The sequence below is a fragment of the Dipodomys ordii genome, unplaced genomic scaffold, assembly GCF_000151885.1.
Source record: "Dipodomys ordii isolate 6190 unplaced genomic scaffold, Dord_2.0 Scaffold128, whole genome shotgun sequence".
In the NCBI taxonomy this organism is placed as follows: Eukaryota; Metazoa; Chordata; class Mammalia; order Rodentia; family Heteromyidae; genus Dipodomys; species Dipodomys ordii.
Window position 1 is genome coordinate 304,071 of NW_012267344.1, and position 12,107 is coordinate 316,177.

The 12,107-nt window shown below is 43.4% G+C and overlaps 1 long non-coding RNA gene across 1 annotated transcript; it reads left to right on the forward strand.

Moving 5' to 3' along the window:
• Positions 1-2,516: 2,516 nt before the first annotated feature.
• On the forward strand, positions 2,517-3,921 carry LOC105996269. Its single transcript, XR_001175601.1, has 4 exons — positions 2,517-2,543; positions 3,241-3,342; positions 3,532-3,563; positions 3,758-3,921. It is a non-coding gene; the product is annotated as an uncharacterized LOC105996269 (long non-coding RNA).
• The last annotated feature ends 8,186 nt before the right edge of the window (positions 3,922-12,107 follow it).

Below are 12,107 nucleotides of genomic sequence, written 5' to 3' on the forward strand. Positions count from 1 at the left end.
TGTGACTTTGCCTGGGGAGCCTTTCATGCCTGCCTTGAATCCTGGCTCACTCTCCAGAAGCCATGATGGTGCTCCTGGGTGTCTGGGTCATGGAGACTCCGGGTTGGATGTCCCTGGAGAGAGGCAAGGCCTGGCCTCCTCTTCTCCCAAATCCAGATTGGCCTTGTGCTGGGCTGTGGGCGGGAGCAGAGGGGAGGAGGAACTGTGCCGGGCGGGGGGGTTCAGGCCCCACGACCGGACCAAAAAAAAAAAGGGGGGGGGGGGGGGGGTGGGAAGGAGAAAAAAGGCGCTGGCCTTGGGCAATGGGACCTTCGTCCTCCAGGTCACTGGCAGGTGGTGCACGTTGGCCATCGTAGCAAACAGATTGCAGAAGATTCAGGAAGACGGCCCCTTTCAAATCCTTGTCCGCTACATCGAGGCTCCTGAAGATGGAAGATCTATGACCGTCCAATTTTATAACAAGTGAGGAAAGCTTCCCTCTTCCACCCCCTCCTTCCCACCCTCAGAAGAGGGAGCCGAGCTCTGCCCTCACATTCGGGTCCAGAATCTTTCACACAACCATGTACATTTTTAGAAAATGCGGTGGTGACTGGTGTCCAGCCAGGAATGGATAGTGTGCACTCTGTGTCACAATCAGCACCTGAACCCTGGTGGATTCAGGTCTTACATGGGCAGCTCAGAAACAGAATGGACCCACACCCTGGGCTTTAGACCGAGGGGGAAACTTTGTGCCTATGGCCTTATGGAGGGCAGTGTCTGGCTTAATCTGGCACACAGTCCACATGTGTGGCAAATGTGTTCCCTGCTTGTAGATCGACACATGGCTTCCTGGAAAGGTACTCTACACCCATACCCTTACCTTGACAGGATGTGCATATTATTATTCATAATGAATACTATTATATAGTTAACAATAATTTTCCTATATATGACAGAATTATATACTAATTATCAAACACTGTCTATAAGATATCATATAATAATTATATAATAGGAGTATTTAATAATAATAATAATAAATTTGAGGTGGTAAGTTATTCAAAGAATCTCCCAGGTTGGTATCCTCTTCTGCTCAACCATTCTGGAACATGTTCCTGGGATGTATGGATTTTTGTGCTGCTATTTTTCAGGCAAACCGGAGTGTGCAAAAAATACACTGTTGTGGGCACGCGGCAGGACGATGGATCATACATAGCACCGTGTGAGTACCATGCGGTGTAGACAGAAGAGGGGACTAGAAGCATGGCCATGCACAGGATCCAGGGTGTGTGTTGCGGGGGGGGGGGAGCTTTTGATCTTCCATCTATGCCTCTGAAGTCTCCAAACTTCCAAGAGTAGAGTCGGAGATCATCTGGGAGAAATAGCTGAGCTTTCCAGGTGATGGCTTCAACCAAGAAAATTCAGGGATTATACAAGTTTGCCTTAAGGTCTTCAGGGTATTTGATTATTCCTTTTCAAATGATCTCAAAGTGGTTTCCCCCTAGATGTCACCATTTATGAAGGCGGTGGACGAACACATTAGGTCTTGCACAATCTCCTCAATTTAGCGGTTGGACACAACTCCTGATCCTTGGGTTTTATCTTCCTTCCTTTATTTTTCATCACAAGCAGTATGTATTTTATTAAAGAATTCATTTGAACACTGTACCCACAGAGGATACAGATGTGAAGGCAGCAGATGGCTAATCACAATTCCTGGTAATAAGCTTTCAGAACATGAATTATTGTCATAGTTTTTGACTCTCTTGAGTAAAAACTCTCTTGTGCACACAAAATGCCATTTGAAAAGGCCATTGATGGAGACAGCGCAGGTAGTTTATCAATAGCTTCAGGAAATTCCCAGGAATTCAATTGAGGGAAAATCCCATCTACTTTGTCAGGTGTTGCTGGCACCTTAGTCTCACTGGACAAAATGATTTAACAACCATATTCTCAACATTGATCGAGACATGCTGTATTCATAAACTGTTTGTTGAACGTCCACCTCTCTGCACAGTTGCTTAGGATCATTAATATGTATGTCCTAAGAAAGTCTGTTGGAGTTTGAAAGACCAATAATCAATTGGAAAGGGGCCTGATGTACTAAAATCTCTGATATCAAAGTCAAAATACCAATAGAAGAGCCAACCTGAACCTACTGAATTGTATCGGTTTCACTTAGGACAAGTGGGAGCACAGATTCCTGTTCATTCATGCTAGGATGGTTTGGAGAGGGTGGAGGATTCAGGCATTGGTCTCTGGGCTGTGTCTGGAGGAGGTGGAATTCTCCACTCAAGACCAGGGTGATTGAACTTCGAGGCAGCAACCAAGATGGATTAGGCGCCAAGTGACTCCCCGGGGGGAGAGGAGGAGAACAGTGTATTCCACAGAGAGCAGGCAACTTGCAATGCGGGCCTAGAATGTGAGTGAGCTGAGGATGACTGCTTTTGTCCTAGACCATGGCCTAAATAAGTTGGAGATTCTGAAGCAAAGCAGACATCTGATCTTCTACAATAAGAACACAGATGAAGAAGGACAGGTCACGTACATCATCCTGGTGGCAGGTGAGCACCCAGGGACGTCAGCCCACAGAGGGCTGGGGACTGAGCCTGGAGGGGGAAGCGCGGCCACTGCCCACATCCACTGGGGGGAATCATCGCCAAGCCCTGAGCTGCGGAGTGGAGGAGACAGAATGGTCTATTCCAAAAGACCTAGCTCTGTCGCACACTTGTTTATTCTACCGATTCCTAGAGAATCTCCCAGCAGCGGCCTGTCTCATTCCCACACTTCCAAGGGGCTTGTAGTGTAGGAACCCAAGGGGCAAATCCTCATTCAATTTGGTGGTGGAGTGAGCTCCTTTCCTTCCTGACCCCTCCTACCACATTCTCAAAGCATCCAAACAAATGTCACTTGCCTGGTAGAGCAACTCGTGTTGAGCTTCTGAGATGAAATGCTGTCAAACTCGACAATCATGAGCTCCAAAGAACCAGAAACAGCCCCCGAGGAAACATGCTAGCCTTGAACCCCAAAAGCTCAGGGACAGGCCCCAGGCCTCTAGTTCAGTCTCCAGGACTGGCACCAAAATAACCAAAAACAAACCAAACACGTAAATAAGCCCAGACAACACATCACACTAGAGACCCCATCTTCATTGCGGGAGCCTGTCGGCATGGGCATAGCCAATCTCTGGCCCAATGGTTCTCAGAGGAAGCCATTGTCATGTAGGCCGCCTCTTCCTGACTCCCTTTCCATGCCACACAGGGAAAGGAGAAAGGCTGACAGAGGAAGAGAGACAGAGGATGGAGGAGTTTGCCGAGAAGAAGGGTATCCCGATGTCCAGCATTCAGTATGTCCAGGAAACAGGTGAGTCCTGATGCTCTTCCTTCCAGCCGGCCACATACATATCACCACACAAACTCACTCCCCCGACATCCTTGCCCAAGATCGTCTCTGCACACAATCATGTGTTGCTTGCCTGGCAAGGAATCCGCTTGGTGGGATTGCACATCTCCCTTGATCCTGTTTCCTTTTCTTCCTTGCTTTTTTTCACAGATGATTGTCCTGAGAAGTAAAGACCTGCCTGGGTGAGTACACCCACACCCACCACACACACACACACACACACACACACACAATCCTGGGAAGTGAATCTGCCTTTAGCAGTTCATTTCTCATGTCCTACTTCTATGTCTTTCCTCTTTCCCATTTGCGATCTCCGCCATGAGGGCATTCCCAGGGTCTCAGGTTCGGGTCCCTCCTCTCTGCTCCGTCCTCACAGGTGATAACATGTTGATGAGGGCACCTGCCTCCATCTTCCCCATTCCAGCAGAATCGACTCTGGGAAGATGAGCCGTCCTCACGCGTCACCCATGTTTTCCTCTATCCTGCTACATCGGCATCCTGACTCATGCCTTTCCCACTTCTTCTCCCCTTCTCCTGAAATCTGTGCTGCCAATCCATCACTGAGTGGTTCAATAAACGTTTCCCAAGCATGTCCTTCTGACTTGGATGATCCACTCAATGGGGCTTTTCCCAGAAACAGCCACTCCAAAGGAGTGATTGAAAACCAAGTCTCTACTAGAACCATCGATTCTGTTTCTGTTATTCAGAATAACGCCAGCCTCATGCCTGCCCCGCTACCTGCTCAGCATGCTAAGATCTAAGTCTCATGGGTTGAAATCAGCCCAGGGCAGAAAAATCTGGGAGACTTCCTATCTCTAGTTAATCACCCCCAAACCCAGAAGCAGTGGTGTGGCTTGCCAGATTGAGTGCTAGCCTTGAACACAGAACCCAAAGGAGGATGCCCAGGTCCTGAGGACAAGCTCAGGGCCAGAAAACAGCAATGACAGAGTCCCTGAGCATTTAGCATTAGGAAAGGACACATCATCTTCAAGAGTGGGAGGATCCATGAAGAAGTTCTATCATGTTCCCGAAGATCCCACCAGAAATGCAAGGATTCAGCGCTCAAAGTCGGCTTCTCTTGGTTCTGCCTTCCCTGGGACTGGATTCAGGGAATCTGTCAAACACACAAAGAAAACTGTCTTTGGGACTTGAACACATGTCATCTCAGGCTAGGGGTTGGCTTTAGGCAGTGGAAAGTGCATGGACCCCATTGTGGGAAAGAGCATGCCTAAAATGCCAGGCCCGTTCTTGTCGCCATGTGGGGAATCCTGGAGGGGGAGTTGGAGAGGAGAAACCCTGGGTAGTGTGGTTTGCCCACCTGGGCCTGGTACATACATGCCCTGGATGCTGAGAGTCTCACCTTCTGCGGACATGCAGTAGCAGATGGGCACTGTCTCTCCCTGTTCTCAGCTCTAGGATTTCTGGCTGTATCCTGAGTTGCTGAGATTGAGAACCCCATTTCCTCCTGATTTCTACTTATCAAACCCCTCCATGCAATATGCCCTTGGTTTCATATTCTACAATCCCCTTAAGATGACACCAACCCATCAGAACCTATGAAGGCAGAGGTTGGGCTTAGACCTGAACCAGACCCATGGGTTTATTGGTTCTTTAGCCCAAGATGGGATTAGAATATTAATAATTAATTCATGTGGGAGTTGGGACAAATTACAGCCACGCCTTTACACATGCATCATACAGGAATCTCCTGATGTGACCTAGGCCACCCTCTCTTCCTAGGGTCCCCCTTGAATGAGCCGGTATTCAACACACGTCCCCAAGAGCATTGTTGTAGTCGACACAGTGGTAGAGTGTTGAACTCTGATTGCAGGGGTGGCACAAGAAGACCAGAGCCGGTGATGGCAGGGTTGGAGGAAGGAAAGCTCCACCAGGTCCAGGCGGAAGAGAGTTGATTTAGAAGAACCAAGCGAATAGCCTGGCCAGATGGAAGGGTGCGGAGGTGTGGAGAGTGAGCACATGGCAGACAGAGAGGATGTGGGGGATATCAGGCTGGAGGTATGGGTACAGGGGATGCAGAAGTGAGCACTGGAAATGGGGGACTGGTCACTGTAGGAAGCATGATCAGGCAGAGGAGGAAGTGACCTTAGAGGAAGTGGAAATGGTCTCAGGAGAGGAAGTGACCTCAGAGGATGGGAAGTGGCCTTAGAGCAGAAGTGACCTCAGTGTAAGAGGAAGTGGCCTCAGAGGAAGAGGAAGTGACCTTAGAGTCAGAGGGAGTGGCCTCAGAGGTTATTATGGTTCTATAGTAGAGCTTGAAATCTGGTATCACGATCCCTTCCCCATTGTTTCTTTTGCCTAGAATTGCTTTGGCTCTCCTAGGTCTTTTGTTGTTCCATAGGAATTTGTGGATTGTTTTCTCTATTCAATAAATGATGTCATTGGGATTTTGATGGGAATTGCATTGAATTTGTATATCAGCTTTGGCACTATGGCCATTTTCCTGATAGTAATTCTTCCTATCCAAGCACATGGAAGGTCTTTCCATTTCCTGGTGTCCTCTTTGATTCCTTTCTTTGGGCGTGTATAATTTTTACTAAATAGCTCCTTTATCTCTTTGGTTAGGTTAATTTGTAGATTTTTTTGAGGTTATTGTAAATGGCGTAGTTTCCCTAATTTTCCTTGTACATTGTTGGTGAACAGAAAGGCAGCTGATTTTTGTGGGTTAATTTTGTATCCTGCTACTTTGCTGGTTTGTAAGTTCTAGGAGTTTGGAAGTGGAGTTTTGGGGGTCGTTAAGGTATAATATCATGTCATCTGCAAATAAGGATAGTTCAATTTCTTCCTTTCCTGTGTGGATCCCTGTAATGTCCTTTTCTTACCTTATTGCTTTGGCTAAGGATTCTATATTGAAGAGGGTGGGCATCCTTGCCTTGTTCCTGATTTTAGGAGAATTGGTTGTAGTTTTTCCCCGTTAAGCATATTAGCTATTTGTCATCTATGACTTTTATTGTTTTAAGGAATGTTCCTTCTATTCCTATTCTCAGAGCTTTTAACATGAATGGGTGTCGTTATTTTATCAAAAACACTTTTGGCATCAATAGAGATAATCATGTGTTTCTTGACCTTGGATCTGTTGATGTGATGGATTACATTTATTTGTGTATGTTAAACCATCCCTGCATCTTTGGGATGAAGCCTACTTGATCATAATATATGATGTTTTTGATATGTTTCTGGATTCTGTTGGCTAAAATTTTATTGAGGAGCTCTGCATCTGTGTTCACCAAGATTAGTCTGTAGTTCTCTTTTTTCATTGGATCTTTGCCTGGTTTTGGGATGAGTGTGGCTTCATAGAATGAGTTTGGGATTGCTCCATTTCTATTTCTCATAGAGTCTAAGGAGTATGGGTATTGGTTCCTCTTTAAAGGTCTTACAGAATTCCATAGTGAATACATCTGGGCTGGGGATTTTCCTTATTGGAAGGCTTATGATTGTTTTACTCTATCTTATTGTAAGTTACTGGCTTATTTACTTGATTTATTTCTTCTTGGTTCAGTTTGGGCAATTTGTATTTTCTATAAATTCATCCATTTCTGTTAGGTTTTCCTTCCTTAGTGAGTGTAGACTCTGGAAATAGTTCTTTATGATTGTTTGGATGTCTTGGATGTTTGTTGTAATTTTTCCTGTGGAATTGTGATTCCTGGATCTTATTGATTTGGGTCTCTTTTTGGAGTTAGTCTTGCCTAAGGTCCATCTATTTTATTAATTTTTTCTAAAAATCATCTTTTTGTTTCATTAATTTTATAGTTGTTTTAGTTTCTATCTTGTTAATTTCAGCTCTTATTTTGGTTATCTCACTCTGTCTCGTAACTCTGAGTTCAATTTTTCTTGCTCTTCTAGCAGTTTTAGTTGCCACATTAGATTATTTACTTGGTTTGTCTCTATTTTCTTGATGCGTGCACTGAGAGCAATAAATTTGCCTCTTAGGACTACTTTTGCTGTGTCCCATAGATTTCTTTGTGATGTAAATTTATTTTCATTGTGTTGTAGGAAATTTTTAATATCTTCTTTAATTTCTTCTGTGACCCAGGTGTTGCTCAGAAGTGTGCCATTCAATTTCCATCCATGTATTTGAGTATTTTCTACAGTATGCTTGCTTATTTTGAACTAGCTTGATTCCACTATGGTCATATAGAACACAAGGGATCATGCAGATTCTCTTTGCTTAATTTCTTTGTATGAACTAATATATGATCTATTCTGAACGTTCCATGGGCTTCTGAGAATGTGTACTGAGTTGTTGGGTGGAAACCTCTGTAGATGTCAATTAAGCCCGTTTGAGATATGGTATCATTTAATTGAGGCTTCTTTGCTAATCCTCTGGTGGTAGACCTGTCCTTTGGTGAGAGTGGAGTATTAAAGTTTCCTAGTCTTATTGTATTTGGATTAAATTTTTCCCGTAAGTCTGAGAGTATTGGCTTAATGTATGATGTGGGTGCTCCAATGTTTGGAGAGTATAAACTGATAATGATGGTATCCTCTTCTTGGATTGTCCTCTGTATTAGCATGTAGCGACCTTCTTTGTCTTTTTGTATTGATTTTAATGAAATGTTTGTCAGGGATCAGGATGGCAATTCCTGCTTCTTATTGGGAGCATGGTAGATCTTCCTCCATCCCTTCACTTGGAGTTTGTTTTTATCTTTGGCTGTGAGATGGGTTTCTTGAGGGCAATAAATGGATGGATCTTGTTTTCTGATCCAATCTGCAGTTCTTCTTTTCATTGGTGAATTGACTCCATTAATATTTATGGTTATTATAGAGAGGTGCATTGTGTTTCCTGTCACGTTCCTGCTTTCCTAAGTTTTTCTTACTAAGCTGGTTGCCTGGTGATATCTTTCTGATGTGGATCCCTGATCTTGTTTTCTTCTGATTGTATTCCTTCTCTTAATTTTTTTATGGCAGCATTATTATTTTTTAATTGTGAAAATGCCGTACAGAAGGGTTACAATCACATGGGCAAGGTAATGAGTACATTTCTTATCAAGCATTGTTGCCTCCTTTGTTTCCCCTTCCAATCCCTTCCCATCTTCCCCCCCATCCTGGTCCCCTCTCCCCTCACCACCCCTTAATATTTTTTGTATGTTGGTTTATTGTTTATGAATTCGTTTAGTTTTTCTTTATTAAAATTTTTAGTTTCTCTGTCGAATGTGAATGCTAGCTTTGCTGGATATACCAGTCTGGGTTGGCAGTTATTGGCTCTTAGGGCTTCAATGGTACTTTTCCAGGCTCTCCTTGCATTCAGTGTCTGTCGAGAAAACTGCAGTGATTCTGATTTTCCCCCACTGTATCATAGCTCCTTCTTTGCTTTTGGTGCATGCAAGATTGTTGCTTTGTTACTCAGATCTAATGTTTTTACTATGTTGTGCCTAGAAGTGTTCCTCCTGGGATCCATCTTGTTAAGTGTTCTGAAAACCTCTGTTATGTAGGTAAGATTTTCACTTTTAAGATTGGGGAAATTTTCAGTGATAATTTTATTGAATAAACATTGCATTCCTTTATTCTGGTATTCCTCACCTTCGTCCACCCCAATTATACGAAGGTTAAATTTCTTGGCATTGTCTGCTTATTCTTGGACTTCCCTTTGGTGTATTCTGAGTGGTTTTTTTTCCATATCTGTGACTTTTTTTTCTAGTTGCTGCATTTTTCTTCAATACCTGATACCCTACTTTCCATTTCATTCACTTTATTAACCATGGATTCCATTGTGGTTTGCATGGAGGAAATTGAACCAGTTATGATTTCTTCATTGGTTCTCAAAGTGTTAATTTCATCTTTTAATGAGGTGTGTATTGCATCTATTCTTTTTTAATATTTTTAATTGAGATTAAGTGATTAAGTTTCACAACTTTCACAGCATTGTGAGATAGTGATAAAGTCACAAACACATTTTAACCTTCACAAGGCAAATTGTCATTATCATGGTCTATAATGTTTGTGAATTCTATGTACTGCATCTATTCTTGAGTGCATCTCTTTTTTGAAATCTTGGCTCTCTTTTGATTATTTGTTCTGTAAATTGCAGATCCATTTCTCACTTTAATTCTTGGGTCATTGCTTCTATCAATTCTTGCATGTAATGTTTGTCTTCCATTTCTTTTTTGTTTTTATTGGAGTTCTTCCCTGGCTTTTGGGATAGTTTGTTGTCTTGGCTGTTGATGAATCTTGTAATTTTTCACTGTGATTTTTGCATGAGGATTCAGGGGTTATTGGAGTTGAATCCTGAATTCTGACTGTTTTGGTCAATAGGTGGCTGCCTTCACTTGGTTCTGGGTTGGTTCCTGGGTCAATTGTTGAAGCCTGCTTGACCAGAAAAGTTCAATGGTGCACCCCAAAATGTTCACTTCCATAAACACCACCTTTCATTCCCTAAGAAACCCAGCTTGATCCTGAGTCCATGGTGGTAGAGGAGCTCATCAAGGAGAACAACATCCCATTTTTCCAACAATCACACACACACACACACACACACACACACACTCACACACACACACCTGGATCACTCACAGACACAAACCACACAAGAGGAACATGCCAGCAAAGTCCGTTCATGGGACCTCAGCCCACCGGACCTTTGGGCTAGCACAGGCCACACACAGACAGCAGAACGATGGGCAAAGCCTTCATCCTGGGTTTGCTGCTGCTTATCCCTGTGCTGCAGAAGCTCAGAGCAACTGGCTGTCATGAAGAGTATCGGAACCTACGGTCTCCTGTTATCAGATGTCTCGGCAGGCCTGATGCATAACGAACACACTGTTACAGGTCTGAAGGCCTTTTGTCTCCTCGAAGTGTGGTCAGACGTCCTGGGTTGTGGGAGATGAACGCTGTAGCTGATATCTTGTAGGGGTTCATGTGAAGGGGAAAGAAGATTGAGCTGAGTGACCCTCCTGCTGGTGTTGGAAACACAATGAAAGAATCTTGGGCCAAAGCCTGGAGTGGCTTTTCCCCTTCCATCTCCACTCACTGCAGGAGATGGGCTCCCGAGCCATATTTCCAGAGTTCCACCTCAATCTGTGTGGCAACTTATACTGAAGTCAAAGATGGCGGCCTGTGGCTAAAACGAATTACAAGTTGGTCCCAATGGAACAAATCGTTGGATTCAGGACTTCTGTCAGATTGCATTTCTGTTTAAGAAATAAGTTTTGGAGAAGACATCATAGCACCTCTTACCTTATACATATATATGTAGATAATATATATGTAATATAATATATATAAAAATACAGAAAGAAATGACCAGACTCAATACTGAGAAAACAATCCAATGCTTACGAACACCTAAGAGATACTTTTAAAAAGGTATATAATGGTAATAAAAATACATACCAATTGAATCATCAAACTCAATATTGACCAAACAAGCAACCAATACCTACAAGAAAACAAAACTTGAGTTACTTTAAAAAGATAATAAACACACCCACCCAACATATTCATGCTTCTATTTATTCAGAATTATAAATTAACATACGAATGCACTCCTAATATCTTTATTTTTACGGTGGGTAGAGAATATGACAAATCCTAGGGGCCAACAAATTTTAGAGGAAGGAAAACTCACATTGTGGTTTGGAATTGCCAGTTACGTAACAACTGGATGGGAAAGGAGTGAAAACAGCACATTTCCTCACAGGAGATGATGTATCCTTGTTCAAATTTCTTTACACCACTGAAGATGCACATACACTGTCCATCAACTTTAGGATGGATGAAAACATGAGATTCCCAGGAAATTCTGCAAATCAGACACTGGAGAAGAGCTCAGTAATAGTTTAGGTAATCTGGAGAACAAACCAACTGTATAAAAGGAGAGAGAAGAATGAAATCACAAGTATCATCATATGCAACTTTTACCCTCAAGATAAAAAGAACCATTTTCCTTTCAGAGACATGGGGCTTTTGATCTTGAAGCCACCATCTAAATTTGTAGAAAATAATAGTTTCCATGTATTATTAGCTATCTTGAGACTGCAGTGTCAGCAACAGCGTGTGAATGATCCTGTGTTCATTCCTCAACTAAGTAGCTCATAAGAGAATGGACCAAGACCACAGACACTCAATCAATGGGGACCCTGTGTGCCTATGGTGTTACTAATGCCGGCGTCTACTTCAATTCTTCACAAGCTTCATATGTGTGCTATATGAATTTGATGAAATTAGATTGCCAGAGCTTGCATGGAATGAGCTCCAGATGAATACTCTCGTCTTTATATGAGCATAAGAATATTCAGCCCACAGCTGGGCATCAGTAGCTCATGCCTGTCATCCTAGCTACTCAGGAGGCTGAGATCTGAGGATCACAGTTCAAAGCCAGCCTGGGCAGGAAAGTCCGTGAGACCCTTTTCTCTAATAAACTACTAGAAGACCGGAAGTGTTGCTGTGGCTCAAGTGGTAGAGTGCTAGTCTTGAGCTGAAGAGCTCAGGGACAGCACATAGGCCCAGAATTCAAGCCCCATGACCAATGGATGAATGGATGGACAGACAGACAGGTAGATAGACAGACCACAAATGTGTAGGGATTTTTGCAGTACTAAGTACTGATCTCAGGGCCTCACACTTGCTAGGCAGATGCTCCATCACTTGAACCACACACTCCTCTGCCTTCTGCCTTCTTTTTGGAGGTAAAGTTTCTTGGTCCTTGCCTGGGATTATTCTACCTTTGGTTCCTCATGTAGTTGGAAGCGAAAGGCTTATAACTCTGCACCTCC